Source organism: Panthera pardus, unplaced genomic scaffold (genome assembly GCF_024362965.1).
Source record: "Panthera pardus isolate Hobbes unplaced genomic scaffold, ASM2436296v1 HiC_scaffold_16, whole genome shotgun sequence".
In the NCBI taxonomy this organism is placed as follows: Eukaryota; Metazoa; Chordata; class Mammalia; order Carnivora; family Felidae; genus Panthera; species Panthera pardus.
In genome coordinates, this window is record NW_026526721.1 from 78,069,407 (window position 1) to 78,090,638 (window position 21,232).

A 21,232-nucleotide genomic window follows, 5' to 3' on the forward strand; every position below is an offset into this window, starting at 1 on the left:
CTAGACCAATGTCCTTTCCCTCAGGTCAGTCAAATAAATTAACCATATTAATGTGAGCTAATGAGTTAATAGGGTTAAGTGCCCTACAACTCTAATTAACATTTTTGAATTTCGATCACACCTTCAGAAAACACTTCCAAAATGTGGACTCTCTGACCCTGCAGCTACCCAGCCGTCCATGAAAGTGTGGGTGGGGCTAGACCAGCCTTCCAGTCACTAACCAAAATGTGGTCACTGATTCAGTAACCCTACTTTATACTGGAGTAAATAATTAGTCCTGTGGTTGCAAATGGACAGCCACAGCACCATGCCAAATTGCCAAACCCTGGTTTATTCTCATACCTCTCTCTTAACCACCTTGGTTGATCCATTCACTCTTAATGTGAAAAAGTAAAGAGGTCTTAGAAAGAGAAAAGAGGGCGCCTGGGTGGCTCAGTCGGTTAAGCGTCCGACTTCAGCTCAAGTCAGATCTCACTTCCGTGAGTTGGAGCCCCGCGACGGGCTCTGGGCTGATGGCTCAGAGCCTGGAGCCTGCTTCCGATTCTGTGTCTCCCTCTCTCTATGATCCTCCCCCGTTCATGCTCTGTCTCTCTCTGTCTCAAAAATAAATAAACGTTAAAAAAAAAAAAAAAAAAGGAAAGAGAAAAGAAAGTATTTAGATACCTATGCCTATGCCTCTTCAGTAGAAGAGCTCTTCAAATAGAGATTTGGGGTTTTTTTGTTTTGTTTTGTTTTGTTTTACTTGACATATCTTAAGTTCGAAATGGATTTGCCCTATGACTGTTCCCTTTTCCATGCCCATTTGATGACTCCCAGGGTCCATAAACTCTTCAATCCATTGTACATGGGAACAATCTCTGACTGGAAAGAGAAAACCCCAAATAAGAATGCCATTACTTTAGAGCCCCCCAGGCATCCTCCTACCCCAAAAAAGACAGTAAAAGTACTTGCTTTAGAAGGAAGAAAGCATAGCAAACTAATTAATTTCTCATTGAGACATTCCACTAATTAGTTAAAATAAAATAGTGCCAGAGCTTGGGTTAGAACTATATTTCAGAAACCCAGGCCAGCGTTATTTCCACTACATTAATGATTCTCAACCTTGGCTGCACACTGAAATCGCCTATACAGCTTTAATAATTACTGATGTCCAGTCACACCCCAAGAGATTCTGATTTAATTGGTCTGATGGCCTGCGTATCCAGAGCTTTAAAAGATCCCCAGGTGATTCTAATATGCAGCCAAGCTTGCAAAACCACTCATCACAGTGTGCTGCCTCTCCTAGTGACTAATGGCCAATGGTCTAGGTCCCATGGACAGTGAACAAAGAAGTAGACGGTACCCTCATTGCTCACCTCAGCTTCCCCTCCGTGTCCCCTCTCCCTACTCACATATGTGCAGGTATGTACTTAGAATAATGAGTTGTTTATTTAACTAGTAGCTGCTATCTGTTTACAGCAAAATTCTTTAAACATTTTCCTAAAGAGCCGGATAGTAAATATTTTAGACTTCTTAAGTCATACAGTCTCTGTACTCAACTGTGCCGTTGTAGCAAGAAAGACAGAAAATATGTAAGTAATGGACATGGCCGTATTCCAATAAAACTATATTTGTGAGAATAGGTGCCCGGCCCTCAAGCTACAGTTTGCAGACCTTCAATTTAGAGTCTCTAGGACATATAAAGCAATTACTACATTTTTCAAACGGGGGCTACAGTGACTCTGATGCCAGTGGCCTTCCGCACTCCATTGTAACTGTTGGAGTGTATTTGCCCACCTGAAGGAAAGACTTCCTGCAGAATAGTTCTCCTCTGCCTACTCCTGCTGTTGAATAGAGCTGCTTTTTCAGGGCAGAGGCCACGGTGGTCCCCAAGAGCCCATACCCACAGATGTTCGGTACCTCCCTCTGGACACCTCTAGCTCCTTCTCTGTGCGTATATTGATTGCATTACTTGTCCCCTTCCGCACTATTACTTTGCACATTCTATTTCCTGTTCTAGACCATAAGCAACTGAATGATAGTTACTGTAATGAATACTACTACTAATTAGTATTATTATTATTTGCATGCACAGGTTGCACTGCAGTTCACAGCCACTTTCACATCCACTAAGCCTTTGTCATCCCCCTGGGAGACGAGTGGAACCATGATGATCACCACCTGGATGTCAAGATGAGAACACTAAGACTCAACAAAATTACTGAGCATTAAGAGGCAGTCTACACTTGAGTCCAGATCTTGTGATGGCAAGAAAGCGTGTTTAATGCAGGTGGGGAAACTGCATATGGAATCAGAGAGCTGCATTCAAATTCATTTAGTAGTGGCTATGAAAATAAAAAAAAAACAAAAAAAAACCACAACACACTTTTACATTCATTGTGGAGGTCAAGACCAAAGAGCACCATATTAAACAGCCTGTGAAGAAACTCTATGACATTGACGGTGACCAACATCCACACCCTTCCTGATGAGGCGGGCGGGAAAGAAAAAGGCATAGATTTGACTTGCTCCTATGATGCTTTGCATATTGCCAACAAAATTGGGATCATCGTAATCGAATCCAGTTGGCTGATTATAAACATAAATATTTGTAAAACGAAAAAAATCAGTTGGTAGTTTCGTAATCTTAAGTCAGTCGACGCCTCGAAATTTTGTTTCTTACACTACAAAAATATGGACACCAGTATATATTCACCTTTAGGGTTTGTGCTGAGAATTAGAGATAATTTGATCAAAATTTCTGGTATTAATTAGTGTAAATACTGGCAGCTACCATTACTACCACTGCTAATGCCATTATTATTAAAACTACTATTAAGACTACTGCTTATCCAGGATTCTTCCCATTTTGCACATGTTCCATCCACTTCCATTCACTGTTGCATGCTTCATTGTTTTAGCACAGTGCCTTTATTTGATAGGTGCTTAATTAATACTGAGTGAATTGAATTAATTAGTTTACTAATGGGGCGCCCGCGTGGCTCAGTCGGTTAAGCATCCGACTTCAGCTCGGGTCACTATCTCACTCACGGTTTGTGGGTTCGAGCCCCGCATCGGGCTCTGGGCTGACAGCTCGGAGTCTGGAGCCTGCTTCTGGTTCTGTGTTTCCCTCTCTCTCTTCCCCTCTCCTGCTCATGCTGTGTCTCTCTCTGTCTCTCAAAATTAAACAAATGTTTAAAAAATTAATTAGTTTACTAATGATTTGGTTATATAGACCTGTATTTATAAGCTCCTTCCTTTTAAAAGTGATGAAAATATCCCCCAAAGCAGAGGAAAATTGGATGACTCCTTTTTAAAAAGACAATATATAAAAGAAATTTCCTTCTCAATTCAAAGAATCCCCTTAGCCAAGTGTACGTGCCCAGAAACACTTTACTTAACAACCTAAAGTAAGGGAACATAACCCCCAGCTGACTTCTCTTTCTTATAGAATCATTAATGCCTAAACGTCAACAAAAGAAAAGCTGTCAGCAGTATTTTCTGGATTAGTAGATGCTCAGCTTTGGCTGAATCATCAGTAAAAATGATAATTTTCTCTCGACTTAGAATTTTTCTTGGAAGATATGACAAACACTCCTGGAGAGCCCTGGAGAGGGTCAAAAGTTCAGAAATATCTCATTCAAGCACCCCAATCATCTCTCATTTGCTCCACTGGGAAATCAGCAAATCGATTAAGACATACTGAATCCCCACTATGTATCAGGCACTTTACTGGGCACTGAGGTGGTGACAGAAGCAAAAGATGTGATCTATGAGTTCCAGCAGTTTACGATCTGATGAGTAAGAACAGATGTACAATTCTGAAATGGACTCTGTAAAGTATGCTCTGGGGTGTTGGCCTAAAACTCAAGAGAGAGAAAGAGAGAGAGAGAGAGAGAGAGATCAGTATGAGCCAATATAGGCAGGGAAATCTTCCAAGGGCAAATTCCCAGCTCCAGACTTCTAGTGGTACATGGACTTGTACTGAGTACTGGCACCTGGTCAGGCATTTGAGGAGGTAACGGCTGGAAGAAGAAAGAGGAAGAGACTTTACCAGCTGGCTCAAAAAGAGGTCTGAAGAGCAAGTTCCTTAAGAGTTCTGCTCCAGGATGGCATTCAGGCGTCCTTGCTCTCCTGTGACTCTCCCCTGCTCTAAGTCCTTAGGGTCCGCACTATTCAGCCAGAGGATGAGTGCCAAGAGAGTAAGAATCATGAGGAATAGAATCACATGAGGAAAGTTTTTAAGGGACACATCACTTCGGTTCTTCTTTCATCAGTCAAAACTCAGTCAGGACCACTTTTATACACCATACACAAAACAAAATTCAAAATGGATGAAAGACCTAAATGTAGGACAGGAGACCGTCAAAATCCTAGAGGAGAAAACAGGCAACAACCTCTTTGACCTCAGCTGCAGCAACTTCTTACTTGCCTTCTCCAGCGACAAGGGAAACAAAAGCAAAATGAACTATTGATACCTAATCAAAATTAAAAAAAGCTTATGCACAGTGAAGGAAACACTTAACAAAACTAAAACACAACCGATGGAATGGGAGAAGATATATGCAAATGACATATCAGATAAAGGGTTAGTATCCAAAATCTATAAAGTCCTTATCAAACTCAACACACACACACACACACAAAATAATCCAGTGAAGAAATGGGAAAAAGACATGAATAGACAATTTTCCAAAGAAGACATCCAGGTGGCTGACAGACACACGAAAAGATGCTCAACATCACTCATCAGTAGGGAAATACAAAGCAAAGCTACAATGCAATACCACCATACAACGGTCAGAATGGCTAAAATTAACAACTCAGGAAACAACAGATGTTGGCAAGGATGAGGAGAAAGGGAGACACTTTTGCACTGTTGGTGGGAATGCAAACTGGTGCAGTCACTCTGGAAAACAGTATGGAGGTTCCTCAAAAAATTAAAAATAGAGTTACCCTACGACCCAGCAATTGCACTACTAGGTATTTATCCAAAGGATCCAAAATGCTGATTTGAAGGGTCACATGGGCCCCAATGTTTATAGCAGCATTATCAATAATAGCCAAATTATGGAAAGAACTCAAATGTCCAGTAACTGATGAATGGATAAAGAAAATGTGTTGTATATATATATATATATGTGTGTGTGTGTATACATATATATACATATACATATATATGTGTATATATACATATACATACATATACATATATATGTATGTATATATACATATAGACACACATATATATGTGTGTGTGTGTGTGTGTGTGTGTGTGTGTGTGTGTGTATATATATATCTCCATCTAGTAACTTCACCAAACTGAAAGTCCAGCATGCTGAATCTGTCCTTTCTGTCTGATCTGGATATATTTCCTTATGGTCCAATTGGTCCAATGACCTGGAAGCTACATGGAATATATAATTATATAAAAAGAAGGATAGCCAAAATAGAAATAGTCGTTCAGAAAGGGGAAGAATGGACAACACACAGAAGTGATTAATCCATAGCAATTCCTAAATCCCCCTGGGAAGGCATTTTGAAGGCCTTTTAAAATGGGAATACGGGGGCGCCTGGGTGGCTCAGTCGGTTGAGTGTCCGACTTCGGCTCAGGTCATGATCTCTCAGTGTGTGAGTTCGAGCCCCACGTCAGGCTCTGTGCTGACAGCTCAGAGCCTGGAGCCTGTTTCAGATTCTGTGTCTCCCTCTCTCTGACCCTCCCCCGTTCATGCTCTGTTCTCTCTGTCTCAAAAATAAATAAACGTTAAAAAAAATTTAAAAAAAAATAAAATGGGAATACAGAAGATTAGTTGACTGGATATTGATGATGCCCTTGGGAGGAGCTCCCCTGTCCATTTGTTGCAATGACCACTGACGTCCTCCTTGGGAAGTTCTTCCTTATCCATATCCTCTGTGGCCATATCTAAAGTGAATGTGCTTTTTTGCAGCAGTCCAAATTTTACAGCCAACTTCTTGCTGGTGCAAATATGAAGAACTGAAGAAAACATAAAAGCATTTTCAGTCCTGGGCCATGGTTTCTTTGATGTGACAATGCACCAGAAAATTTGGTAGGTTTAGAACCTATTTCCTTCTTGTCAGTTTCTTATACAAATACACACAAAGTCTCTCCTAGATAGAGGGGAGCATGAATATTGGTGAGCATTACTGGTTTCTGCTATAATTACCCACTGTGTAAAAAGGGGGGGGATAAGTATATGCATTTATATTTGCTTGTTATTTTAAAAATAAACAGTAAAAGGACAAACACAGTGAGAAAGGGAAAACAGAGAGAAGAGAGACAGGGGTGGGAGCCAGATTCTCCGTTTATATCTGTTAACATTGTTTAGAGTTTTGAACCACATAAATGTATTACCATTTCCAAAAAAATAGCAACTTTTAAAATGAACATAAAGAAAACCTGGTGCTCACTGCATCCAAACAGTCTGTCTTCCTTTGGCTCTTCAGTAGCATCAATTCACTCTGTGGGTTTCACTGATTGTGTTTACTTCCACCAATACAATTAGATGAGCACATAGAATCAGGGACAAGAGCCACCTGGTAAGATTCACCCCTAAATTCTCTGCTCAAGAGTATAACGTTCTCTAGCTCCTCATAGAGGGGATGGCAAGAAGTGGGCATAGCTATAGGTGCCCCTAAAAGGCCAGAATGGCACATGGATATTGGTGCTCCTGAAGAAGATTATAGAAAGGACAACTCTAAAGAAGAAATGAATATCAATATTGAGCCATAGCATTCTTTGACATAAATAGAGCCTTTTTGGAAAAGGTCACATTTGAGTAAATGGAAAGAAAGAAAGGACTTTCCAGACCAGCCTGCAAGAGAGAACTGTGATATTAACCCATCCAAGGATCAAACTGAATCTCTAGTCCATACTCAGCCCCCCACAAATGAAAGAGACTAGGCAACACAAAGGGATTTTGAAGTCAGTCATTATACAAGGCATAGCTCTACAAGTGTGTTCTAGAGTAATCAGCCACAATAGGTTTCTCTCTATATTAAAGGGTAGTCTTAAAGAAGATGGAACAAACTTGATCCATGTGGTCCTAGAGAACAGAATGAAAAGCCTGGATGAAAATCCCCAAGGATTTCCCAAAGGTAAACTTTGTTCCAAATTGAGAAAAATTTAAAACAATTTTCTAGAGATAGCATGGACCACTGTGCCACTTTGAGGGAGGGATGTAACATAAGCATGGGGGTCAACTGGCTAGAGGTACTGTGGGAGCACTTTGAGATAGATGGTCCTTGTGGATGACTTCAGCACTCTCTCTCCTATTCTCTCCCTCTCTGTGTCACTGCTTGAACAATATGCATGGGATGTGGACCAAGTAGTTAGTTGCAGTCAAACGTAATCATCATCTCCAAAACCACAGCTGCAAGTGACAATGGCATGTGGAAAAAAATGCAGTTGTTGGGCCTTTAACACACCAAGGAATAAGCTGTAGAGTGCACATTACAGAGCTCCGTGTGAAAGATTCAAAGCCATTAAAAAGACAATAACAATAATAGCTGATATATATTGAAGTCTTAAATATATGTGCTAGGTGTGGTTGAGTGTTTTTCATATATTAAATCATTTAATCCTCTTGGAGGGGTGGCCTTTGAGAGATGCTTAAAAAATAAACAAGACACTGACATGTTGATATAATGAGAAGGTAGAATATGACTTAGTTCAGGTCCTAGGTGAAGCCTGGGTTGGTTTATAGCAAGATCCAAATAATATCCTTAAACCCTGTATGGCACTGGAGAATTCTGGTTCGGTATTCATCAGATGAAGGATGATGTCTGCAGACAAAAAAAAAGATGTAGATTCAGAAAATACCTTAGGGTAATCATTTATCAACATGCAGCTCCCGGGAGAATGGAGTAAACAGATTTTTTTTTTTTTTTAATTATGGAGTTTGGAGAGATTTGGAGAGCCTGGTATTAAGTATTCTGCTCTATAACCAGAACTGTTAAACCACCAGGAATAGACTTAAGTGTTTCTATTGTGGTGGTTGAGCATGAAAATAAACAGATTGAGCCAACCAGATTGGCAAGTCTCTTCACAGTTCAACAGTTCACAACTAAGAATCACAAATAACCTCAAATCACAAACCCCTGAGAAAGATTTTGAATTCTAGCAAAGGAGAATGGTAAAGACTGGGGCTAATAACCAGGGAATCCTCATTTCAAGTCCCAGTTTTGCCGTAAGTGTTGATAACACTTGGCCACAATCGCTAATCTTCACATTCAGCAAGCCTCTTGTGATGGATGTGAAGAGGCATGGCCTTGATCCCCCTTCAAGAAAGGTCCTGCTTCCCCAGCTGCTGAAACTGCTATCATGGACTGTCTTTAGCTGTCAGCCTTCCGGGGCTGCAGGGCTTCAGGTGCAGAGCTTCCTTGGCCAAGGTGACTCCTTCCTGGTGTGGTACATATCCAAGAACGGATAGAGACTGGACTAAAAAGTCCTGGCCATTGCAATCAAACTGGAGCAACTCTGGTGGACCATTTTAGCTCCAGCGCTTCTTGTGGTGTTTGTTGAGGTGACCAGGCAACCGAGTTCCTGAATGACAGCTCCACTTCTTCTGCCCTCTCCCACATTTGCCCTTTTCTTCCATGGGTGCTGATCCTAAGGATATAAACATCCCAGCAAACATCCCATGAACTAATCTCTGTAGCAGGGTCAACAGCCAACCTTCCACAGATCACTAATCACTGAGCTAGGGTTTAACTGGATCATCTTTCAACGAAACAAAGGTTGAATTTGCATGGAGTGACCTTGAAAAATCAGTTTACCTCTTTGGGCATTAGTTTTCCATCTACAAAATGGGAAATGCATATAAGGGCTCTTCTATATCTGTAAGCCCCTATTATATGGAATCTGCTCAATGACCAGACAGAACAGGAAAGCTCTGTCTACACAGTGTGAACCCAGCACGTGAAAAATTCAACCTGATTAAAACATTATCTTCCAACCCAGCTCTCAGGTGCCTACTGTGTCACATTTCTGCCCTATGACTTAGACTTCAAATCTGTCAATAGCTGAAATATAAGGAAGTACCTGTGAAATTTAGATATATCACTTCTTTTCACATGAACAGGCATTGAGAAAGAAAGTAACAAGGACTTAAAAACAAAAACAAACAAAAAAAAAAAAAACAAAACAAAACTCTGGCCTCTGCAGAGGAGAAAAGGGTTTAAACTGTGGAAAACAAATTGTCCTGAGTCAAATATATTTTCGTTGGGGCAGGGGTTGGGTACATGAGGCAGTGTACCTCGTGTTTAATGCTCTTCAATCTGAAAACATCATGCTCTTCATACCCAGAACCCACTAGGCTCAGGAGTATCATAGAGCAGGCACTAGAATCCAAATGACCTATCTTGAACCAAGGGCTGCTTCAACAAGATGTGCCACTCAAGGCAGCTCAGGCATCCCGGGATGAATTCCTCTTCTGTAAAATGGACATTTTAACAATTTCCCTGCTTTTCTTCAGGGATCCTGGGAAGATGATGTGACATGTGGATATAAAAACACATTGATAAGTAAAATAGCAACACATATGTGTAATATATTTTTGTCATTTCTGTATTTCCAATTCTCACAGTCAGAAAGAGTCCCAGGTTATTGAACTCACCTTCTCTTCAGCATCTTTCAATAAAACAAAGGTCAAGTTTCCTCAAGGGAAAGAGGATTTTGGGAAGATGGTGGAGTAGAAGCATTAGGAACCTTCCTCTTTGTCTAGACAATAATTGCACTGGCAGAATTTATCTGATTTAACGATTTTGGAACTCTGGAGTCTACTGAAGTCTTTCAACTTCCAGAGAAGTCTTAGAAAACAAAGTGCAGTTTGTTTCCGTCCATTTTAACGTTCAGATAGTAACAGCTACCCATCCCACACCCTCAGCTCCATGGCAGGGAACTGTGACCATGTTTCAAGAGCAGCTTCTACCAAAAGCCAGGATGGGCAAAAAGGGCTCTATCTTCCAATTATCTGAGATCTTTGCTGCTGATCAGTCATACAAAGAGGTGGGTGACCTCTTTCTTACACTTCCTTCTATTGTTGGAAGTCTCTCCCCACTGGCTGAAGTGAATTTCTGGGGACTTAAAGGGCCAGTGTACTTTTTCTTCCTCCCTTCATTTTTCTCTTTTTCCTCTTTTGGAGGCTAGATATTAAAGACTAGGACATGCAAAAACAACTGCACATATAGAGAAAATTAAAAAGTACGTGCCCAAGGGAAAACACAGATTCAGAAAAGGACTGAGAAGACCATAAGTTTACATCTCATGCTAAACCTGGGCACAGAGACAGTCTACATCAAACAAAACAAAAGCAAAAACAGGAAACCCAGGCAGGAGGGGTAGAATCTGATTTCCAGAGTTACCACCTTATTAGATTTGAATGTCCAATTTTCAACATGAAATCACAAGGCATATAAGGAAACAGAAAAATGTGTCGTATTCAAAGGAAAATGAAATCAACAGAAACTATCTCTGAAAAAGACTTGATGGCAAATCTATTAGACGAAGACTTTAAAACACCTCTTTTAGTGTGGGAAATAAATTTAGAATTCTGTATGCTTGCACCAACGGGTTAAAAGGCTTAGAGCAAAAGCTGCCACAGGGTGAAAATACCCAAGGCCAGTAAGACCAAGCATAGAGGCAGAAAGCAACCACTGCACCCAAGATTACCTAGTGAAAAGGGCTACCCTTGAGGCATCATGCTCCAGTAATCTTTAACTTTGGAGATAACAGTCACTTGGCTGTATCGCCCACAGAGAAACTTTTGTCTGTCTGGTGTCAGATGCAAATATATTATTGTGCTTTAATCTCAACTTCTAATGCCACTCGCACTCCAAACCTTTTGCTTCTTACACACACAAATTAATGGCCACTTTCTTATTGTTTTCTTCTGTACGTTCACCACATATGTAAAACCTTGAAAGCTCAATAAATACAGAGACAAAACCCCTGTTCAGGGCTCTTCTCTCCTCCTGGACATTAGCCCCTGTCATATTAAAAAAAAAAAACTTTTTTTTAAGTTTATTTAGTGTTTTTCAGAGAGAGGACAGAGCACGAGAGGGGTAAGGCAGAGAGAGAAGGCAACACAGAATCCAAAGCAGGCTCCAGGCACTGAGCTGTCAGCACAGATTCTGATGTGGGGCTTGACCTCACTAACCGTGAGATCATGACCTAAGCCAAAGTCAGACGCTTAACCCACTGAGCCACCCAGGTGCCCCATAGCCTCTGCCATTTTCAATTCTGCTTCCACTCTCTTGTTGGACAAGAGAGAACTGCAGACTCAAAGTCAGTGACATTTTAGAGATGTTCAAAGAACTAAAGGATGATGTGGAGAAGGTAAGAAAATGGTGTATGAGCAAAATGGAAAAAAAAAAAACTGAAAAGAAACCAAAAAGAAATTCTGAAGTTAAAAATATAATAATGAAAATGAAAATTTCACTGGAGGGATTCAAAGACAGATTTGAGCAGACAGAAGAAAGAATTATCAAATTTAAAGATAGGATAATTGACATTATTGAGTCTAAAGAACAGGAAAAAAAAAGATTAAAGAAAAGAGAACAGAGTCTAAAGAACACATGGGATACCAAGTGACCAACATACACATTTGGGAATCTTAGGATGAAAAACAGCAAAAAGGGTATCTGAAAAAAGAATGTTTAAAAACTTCCCAAAGTTGATTCAAGGCTCGAATGTAAACATACAAGAAGCTCAACAAACTACAAGGAAGTTGAACTCAAAGAGATGAACACTGAGACACATTATAAACAACTATTTGAAAGACAAAGACAAAGAGAGAATCTTGAAAACAACAAGAAAGAAGACACTTGTCACATACAAGGAATTCTCAATTAAATACCAGACTTTTCATCAGAAACCTTGGAGGCTAGAAGACCGTGGGCCCATATATTCAAAGTGCTAACAGAAATAACTGTCAACCAAGAATCTTACATCTGTCGAAACTGTCCTTCAAAAGTGAGGGAGAAATAAGATATTCCCAAGTAAACAAAAGCTTAGGGAGTTCATTACAACTAGACCTGCTTGGCAAGAAACGTTCAAAGAAGTCATGTGAGGTGAAATGAAAGGACATTAGATAGTAACTATAAGCCATATGAAGAAAGATCACAATAAAGGTAAATACTCGGACAATTATAAAAGCTAATATTATTGTACCAATAATTTGTAACTACTTTGTGTCTTCTACATCATTAAAGAGACTCATACTTTTTTTTTTAATGGTTATTTTTGAGAGAGAAAGAGAGAGCATGAGTGGGGGAGGGGCACAAAGAGAGGGAGGGGCAGAGAGAGAGGGAGAAAGCGGGTCTGCAGTAGGCTCTGTGCTGACAGCAGAGAGCCTGATGTGGGGCTCAAATTCACAAACCAAGCCATGAGATCATGACCTGAGCTGAAGTCGGACTCTTAACCAACTGAGCCACCCAGATACCCTGAGACTCATACATTTTTTAAAAAGTGAAGAGACTCTTGGATACTGTGAACAAACTGAGGGCTGATGGGGGGTGGGGGAGAGGGGAAAGTGGGTGATGGGCATTGAGTGAGGAGGGCACCTGTTGGGATGAGCACTGGGTGTTGTATGGAAACTAATTTGACAATAAATTATATTTTAAAAAATTAAAAAAATAAAACAAATTATAACCTTTAAAAATAAGTAAATTAACTAATTAATTAAAAAGTATTAGTAGGAGTGTCTGGGTGGCTCAGTCAGTTAAGCATCCAAATCTTGATCTTAGCTCGGGCCTTAATCTCAGGATTGTGAGTTTGAGCCCCACAGTGGGCTCTGTGCTGGGTGTGGAGCTTACTTTAAAAAAAAAAAAAATGTGTTAGTCTAAAAGCTAGTGTTATTGTAGGGGCACATGGGTCGGTTAAATGTCTGACTTCAGCTGAGGTCATGATCTCACAGTTTGTGGGTTCAAGTCCCACATGGGGCTCTGTGCTGATAGCTCAGAGTCTGGAGCCTGCTTCGGATTCTGTGCCTCCCTTTCTCCCTCTTCCCCTCCCCTGCTTGCACTCTGTCTCTCTCCCAAAAATAAATAAACATTAAATTTTTTTAATAAATAAATAAATAAATGCCAGTGCTATTATAGCTTCAGTGCCTAATTCCACGTTGTCTTTTCTATAAAATTTAAGAGACTAAAGAACATAAAAGAATTATTGGTTATGTTTTGGGGCATACAAAACATAAGGATGTGAGTTCGTGATGCCAATAACCAAACAGGGTGGGGACAGAACTGTAAGGAGCAGAGTTTTTGTATGTTATTGAAGTTAAACTGCTTATAGCAAATAAGAATGTTATAATTTTAGGATGTTACTGATAATCTCCATGGTAACGACAAAGAGAATAGCTATTGAATACATGCAAAAGAAAATAAGAAATAAGCGTAAACATTTTATTACACAAAACAATTAAAGGCAAAAGAAGTCAGCAATGAAGGAAATTAGGGGCAAAAGATATATAAGGCAGATAGAAAATAAATAGCGAAAGATACAAGTAAGTCCTTACTGATAACAATTACTTTAAATGCAAATGGATTCATTTCTCCAGTCAAAAGACAGAGATTATCAGAATGGATAAAAACACAGGTTGCAACTATATCCTCTCCATAAAACACTCAGTTTATTTCCGAAGACACAAATAAGTTGAAAGTAAAAGGATGAAAATAGATATTCCATGCAAATAGTAACCAAAAGAGAACAGAACTATACTACATAAGACTAATACTATATAAGATAAAATAGACTTTAAAACAAATGAAAAAAAAATATGAGACAAAGAAGGAGTTAATATATTAACAAAGGTTCAATAGAACAAGAAGATATAACAATTGTAACATTTATGCATTTAGTGACAGACCGTTAAAGTATATGAATCAAAAACAGAATTGAAGGGAAAAATAGCAGATCTGTAATAATAGTTGAAGACTTCAATCTCCCACTCTCAATAATAGTTAGAACAATCAAACAAAAGATAAGTAAGAAAACAGAAGACTTAACACAATGAACTATTTCTAAGAGATATATACAGTACACTCTACCCAACATCAACAGCATGCACATTGTTATCAAGTGCAGAAGGGACATTTTCCAGAAGAAACCATATGTTAGGCCACAAATAAAATCTTAATAGATTTTAAGAGATAGATATACACATTTTTTACACCAACCACAACAGGATGAGGATAAAGTTAGACACGAATAATAGGGGACGTCTGGGTAGCTCAGATGACTGAGCATCCAACTTTTGATTTCAACCCAGGTCATGATACCAGGGTCATGGGACTGAGCCCTGCATAGGGTTCTGAGTATGGAGCCTGCTGAGGATTCTCTCTCTTTCTCTTCCTCTGCCCCTTTCCCCATCTCATGCCCTCTCTCTCTTAAAAAACAAATCATAATAATAAAAATAAAATAAAATAAGAAACGAATAACAGAAGTAAAACTGGAAAATTCACAAATTTGTGGAAATTAAACAAGATACTCTTAAAACAAAGGGTCGAAGAAGAAATCACAAGAGAAATTAGAAAATACTTATAGATGAATGAAAATGAGAAAACAACATACCAAAACTTAGGGAACATAGTGAAAGCAGTGATAAGGGGAAATTTGTAGCTATGAACAATTACATTTAAAAAAAAGAAAAGAAAACTCAAATCAACAATCTAACCTTGCAAACTAAGGAACTAGAAAAAGAAGAATAAACTAAACCCAAAGTTAGAAATAGGAAGGAAATAATAAAGATGAGAATAAAGATAATGAAACAGAAAATTTTTAAGAATAGAGGAAAATCAATGAAGCCAAAGGCTGATTATTTGAAAAGAAGAACCAAATTGACCAACTTAGCAAGCTAAACTAAGAAAAAAAGAGAGGAGATTCAATTTCTAAAATTAGAAATGAAAATGTGGATATTACTACCTTATCTACAGAAATAAAAAGAATTATAAAAGAGTACTATGGAAAATTATATACTAAAAAAAATTAATAACCTGGATGAAATGGACAAAATCTAGAAACGCAAAATTCATCAAGATTAAATTATGGGAAAAATTAGAAAATATTAATAGACCTATAACCAGTAAGGAGATTGAATGAGTAATCAAAAGTCTCTCAGAGGCACCTGGGTGGCTCAGTTGGTTAACAAGCATCTGACTCTCAGTTTCAGCTCAGGTCATGATCTCACGGTTTTGTGAAATCCAGCCCTGGGTCAGGCTTTGTACTAATAGCAGGGAGTCTGCTTGGAATTCTCTCTCCCTCTCTGCCTCTCTGTCACTCTTTTTCTCTCTCTCTCCCTCTCAAAATAAATAAATAAACTTAAAAAGAAATCTCTCAACAAGAAAAAGCCCTAGACCTGAGGGCTTCACTGATGAATAGAGAAAGAATCTATCTCAACATGATAAAAACCACATGTGAAAAACCCACTGTGAACATCATACCCAATTGTGAAACACTGAAAGTTTTTCCTCTAAGATCAGGGACAAGGCAAGGATGTTCATTTTCACCATTTCTATTTACCATAGAACTGGAAGTTCTCACCAGAGCCAATTAGGCAAGAAAGGGAAATAAAGAAGTAAAATTATCTCTATTTGTAGAAGATATGGATCTTAGATGTAGAAATCCCTAACAATTCTATCAAATAAAAACCCCACAAACAAAAAGAAAAACAAATAAACAAAAACCTGTTAGAGTTAATAGATGAATTCAGTAAAGTAGCACGATACAAAGTCAACATGCAAAAGTTAGTTGCATTTCTATGTGCTAGCAATGAGCAACCTGAAATGGAAATGACAAAGACAAGTCCATTTAAATAGCATCAAAAATGTCCATCAAGTGATGAATAGATAAAGAAGTTGTGGTTTATATATACAATGGAATACTACTTGGCAATGAGAAAGAATGAAATATGGCCTTTTGTATCAACGTGGATGGAACTGGAGAGTGTTATGCTAAGTGAAATAAGTCCTACAGAGAAAGACAGATACCATATGTTTTCACTCTTATGTGGATCCTGAGAAACTTAACAGAAGACCATGGGGGAGGGGAAGGGGGAAAAAAAAGTTAGAGAGGGAGGGAGGCAAACCATAAGAGACTCTTAAAAACTGAGAATAAACTAAGGGTTGATGGGGGGTGGGTGGGAGGGGAAAATGGGTTGTGGCCATTGAGGAGGGCACCTGTTGAGATGAGCACAGTGTGTTTATGGAAACCAATTTGACAATAAATTTCATATTTAAAAAAATAAAATAAAATAGCATCAAAAAGGGGATGCCTAGGTGGCTTAGTTGGTTAAGCATCTGACTTCACCTCATGTCATGATCTTGTGGTTCCTGGGTTCAAGCCCCATATCAGTCTCTGTGCTGACACCTCAGAGCCTCGAGCATGCTTCAGATTCTGTGTCTCCTTCTCTCTCTACCCCTCCCCTGCTCACACTCTGTCTCTCTCTCAAAAATAAATAAACATTTAAAAAATTTAAATAGCATCAAAAAGAGTAAAATACTTAGGAATTAGCCAAAAAGGTAAAAGACTTATTAAAACTACAAAATGTTACTCAAATTGAATAAGACATAAATAAATGGAAAGAAATCTCGTTAATGAACTGTAATACTTAATATTGTTAAGATGTCAATAGTATCCAAAACAAGCTACAAATTCAATGCAATCTCTATCAAAATTCCGATAACCTTTTTTTTACAGAAATAGAAAAACCCATCCTAAAATTTATATGGAATCTAAAGAGATCCCCAAATAGCTAAAGCAATCTTGAAAAAGAAGAAAAAAAACTGGAGGATTCACACTTCTGATTTCAAAACTTAATACAAAGCACAATAATGAGTAGAGCGTGATGTTGGCATAAAGAAAGACATATAGGCCAACGGAATAGAATATAGAGTCCAGAAATAAATTCTTGTGTTACGGTCAAATGATTTTTGACAAAGGTGCCAAGACCATTTAATGGGGAAAGGACAGTCTTTTCAACAACTGGTTCTGGATAGCCACATGCAAAAGAATGAAATTAGACTTTTTACCTGATAGATAAAAATTAGCTCAAAATGGATCAAAAACTTGAATGTAAGACCTAATGCTATAAAACTCTTAGATAAGAACATAGGTCAAAAACCTTACGACATTGGATTTGGTAATTTCTTGAATTTAACACCAAAGGCACAGGCAACAAAAGAAACAATAAACAAATTAGACTTCATGAAAAATTTTTTAATTATGCATCAAAGGATGATATCAACAGAGTAAAAAGGCAACCCAAAGAATGGGAGAAAATATTTGCAAATCATATATCAGATAAGGGGTTAATATCCGGAATAGATAGAGAACTTTTAAAACTCAACAATAAACAAAAATCCAATTCAAAAATGGGCAAAGGACTTGAATAGGCATTTATATAAAGAAGACAGAGAGATGATCAATAAGCACATGAAAAAATGCTCAATATCACTAATCATTAAGGAAATGGAAGTCAAGACTACATTGAGATACCACCTTACATCCATTACAATGGATACAATAAAAAAAAATGTATTGAAGAGGTAATGGAGAAACTGGAATCCTTGTGCTCCATTTTTGGGAAGGTATAATGATACAGCCGCTATGGAAAGCAACATGGTAATTCCTTAAAAAGTTAAAAATAGAATTAACATATGATCCACAATTCCACTTCTGGGGATATACCTAAAAGAATTGAAAACAGAGTCTCCAAGCAATATATGTTTATGGCAGCGTTATTTACAATAGCTAAAATGTGGAAGCAACCCATGAACTTAATAAGTGCTTCAGCAGATGAATGGATAAGCAAAAGGTGGTATATGCATCATGGAATATTACTCAGCATTTAAAAGAAAGGAAATTCTGCGATATGCTACACCATGGATGAACCTTGAATATTATGGAAATTAATAAAACAGTCACAGAAAAATAAACCAGTCACGGAAAAAATACTGTATGATTCCAGTTTTTTGAGGTACTTAGAATAGTTGAAGTTATAGAAATGGACAGTATAATTGTTTTTGCCAAGATCTGGAGAAAAGGGGAGAATGGAGAGTTGTTGCTTAATGAGCATAGAGTTGCAGTTTTATAAGATGAAAAAGGTTACAGAGATAGATAGTGGTGAAGTTGTACAACATCATAAATGCATATGATACCACTGAAGTGCACGTTTAAAAGTGATTAAAATGATAAATGTTATATGGTGTATGTTTTACTACAATCTAAAAATGAATACACTTCCAGGGAAGATGACAGATTAGGAGGACCCTAAACTTCCCCCATCCCATGGATAAAACTGGATAACACTCACATCAGTGTAAATAACCCAGAAAAATGACCCGAAGACTGGCAGAACAAACTCTCCATAGCTAAATGTAGTGAAGAGGCCACATCAAAGAGGGTAGGAAGGGTGGAGACATGGTCGGGAGCTAAACAGACCACAGGACTGTCCAAAGGAGGGAGGGACACCTTCAGCACGGAGAAGGGAAAGAAACTGACTCTCACACCAGGGAGCCCACATGAGAAAACAAATTCCCATAACATATGGCTTTGAAAACCAGAAGGACTACATATCACAGGTTCTTACAATCAGTGGGGCTTAGCACCTAGAACTTTAAAAATCAGTAGGCTCAGCTCTGGGAGAGCCAGGAGGGCGGAGTTCCTGCCCTTAAAGATACATCACAACAAACAGCCCCACAGAGATACAACATAGAAGCAGCAATTTGAAAAATGCCTGGGGTATACAAGAGGGAGATTTATTTACTAAACTCAAAACATGTGCTAGAGGGACAGCAATCACTGGAAGACTTCTTCAAGAACAAAAGAGCTGGCAGGAACCATTTCCTTCCCCTGCCCCCCCCCCCCGCCCCCCCAGCTAGACACAGGAATACCTATGGGAACCAACACAGTGCCAACACTCGCTCCCTAACTGAAGAGCACACTCCACCCCCACGTTTTCTGCAGACATGCCCTTTCCAGCTAGGTCTTGGCTCCAGATATCCTTCCAGAGCAGACACACACAAACCTTGCCAACATTGCAGGCCCAACCTCTGTGTTCCCCTTCAGACCTGTCCTCTCCAATACGCTCTTAGCTGGAGTTTGTCCAAAATGGTGCCATAAGCCTAGCAGTGTTCAAGCAACCCCAACAGGGAACAGCACTACTCCAAAGTGACTCCTGCCCTGGGGAAAAGGAGAAGATAACCACACACAGCAGTTTGCGGCCCAAGCAGTGGTCTGAGGACAGCCAGCTGGTCTGACTACAGGCCCCACCCACCAATGAAAACTTCTTAGAGGACAACACAGGGAGAGCACCCTGAAGTTTAGTGCTACCACATCTATGGCAAACGCCTGCTCTGAATCAACTCAAACCCAAGGTGGCCCCAGACTGGCAAACTCACAGTATGGGAACCAAACCTTACCCACAATAGGCAAGAAGAGCCACTGCAGATGACTGGACTGAAGGCAAAAGTGGTTCCGCCACAACAGCAGAGAGCACACAACACACACAGGAAACCCCTTGAAACACCAGGTTCTGGTTAACAGAGCATATTGCACTACAGGGCACTACCGGACCTCTTCTTCATAAGGTCACTATTTTCAACCACAGGAAACATAGCTGATTTTCCTAACGCATGGAAACAGACACAGAAAGTTAGACAAAATGAGGAGACAGAACAATATGTGGAATAGATTAAGGAACAGAACAAAATCACAGCAAGAGAGCTAAATGAAACAGAAACAAGTAATATGCCTGATAGAGAATTTAAAATATTTTTCATAAAGACACAGATTTTAGAAAAGATTGGAGGACCTCACTGAGACCCTTAACAGAGAGATCAAAAAAAAAAAAAAAAAAAAGAAAGAAATCAGAGTTGAAGAACTCAATAACTGAAATTAAAAATACACTAATGAGGGGTGCCTGGGTGGCTCTGTCAGTTAAGCGTCCAATTTTGGCTCAGGTCATGAAAGCTCAGAGCCTGGAGCCTGCTTCAGATTCTGTGTCTCCCTCTCTCTCTTGTCCCCCTCCCTTTGCTCCCCCCCCATGCTCTGTCTCTAAAATAAATAAGCATTAAAAAAATGTTTTTAAATACACTAGTGACAATAAATAGTAGGCTGGAGGAGGCAAGAGAACAGATTAGTGACCTGGAAGAGTAATAGAAAGCAATCAAACTGAACAGGAGAGAGAAAAATATTAATAATAAATGAAAATATACTTAGAAAACTCAGCATCAAGCATAATAACAGTCATATTACAGAGATCCCTGAAGGAGAAGAGAGGAAAAAAAAGGGGCAGAAATCTTATTTGAAGAAGTAATAGCTGAAGACTTCCCAAATCTGGGGAAGGAAACAGAAATTCAGATCCAGGATGCACAGAAGGTCCTCAACGAAATCAAGTCAAGGAGGTCCACACAAACACATGTAGTAATTATAATGGCAAAAAGTAGTGATAAAGAAAATATTAAAAGCAGCGAGAAAAAAGAAAACAATTACGTACAAGGGAAACCCCCGTTAGACTATCAGCTGATTTTTCAACAGAAACTTTGCAGTCCAGAAAGGAGTAAAATATCTGAAGTGCTGAAAGAAAAGAACCTGCAACCAAGAATACTCTCTCCAGAAAGTCTATCATTCAGAGGAGAAGAGGAGATAGTTTCCTAGACAAACCAAAGTTGAAGGAATTCATCACCACTTAAAGCAGCCCTACAAGAAATGTCAGAGGGGATTCCTGGAGTAGAAAGGAAAGACCATAAGCAGGAGTAAGAACAGTACAAAGCACAAAAGCGGTAAAATTAAGTATATCTATAAAAATCAGTCAATATATTCAAAAAATGAAAGGATGTAAAGTATGACACCAAGTATCCATAATGTAGCAAGGGAGTAGTAAAGAATAGGTCCAAAGCTAAGCAACCATCAACTCAATGTAGACTGCTTATGCAGAATATGTTATTTACAAGCCTAATGATCACCACAAATCAAAACCCAGTAATAGATATACAAAAAGTAAAGAACAATTTAAGAAACAAAACAAATTCTTTACTAAGGACTTCAAAGTCCTAGCATGCTCTGGTTCCTTCTAACCTTTCTCATATCACACAAAAACATTTTTGTTTCCTATGTTCTAGCCATACTGGTCTTCTAGATGTTTTTCAAATAAGCCAAATTCCTTTTCATTTGGGAGTATTTGTATAGTCACTCTTCCTTTTCCTAAATCTTAGTACTGGCTCCTTCTCTTGTTTC

At 38.9% G+C, this 21,232-nt stretch overlaps 1 long non-coding RNA gene across 1 annotated transcript in view; it reads right to left on the bottom strand.

The window, feature by feature from the left end:
• Positions 1 to 7,545: 7,545 nt before the first annotated feature.
• Positions 7,546 to 21,232, bottom strand: part of LOC128777273 (uncharacterized) — an 80,889-nt gene continuing 67,202 nt past the window's right edge. The window contains exons 2-3 of the long non-coding RNA XR_008422484.1: positions 9,255 to 9,478; positions 7,546 to 7,782 (exon numbers count right to left, since the gene is read on the bottom strand). This is a non-coding gene — a long non-coding RNA (uncharacterized LOC128777273). The remainder of the gene's footprint in view (positions 7,783 to 9,254; positions 9,479 to 21,232) is intronic.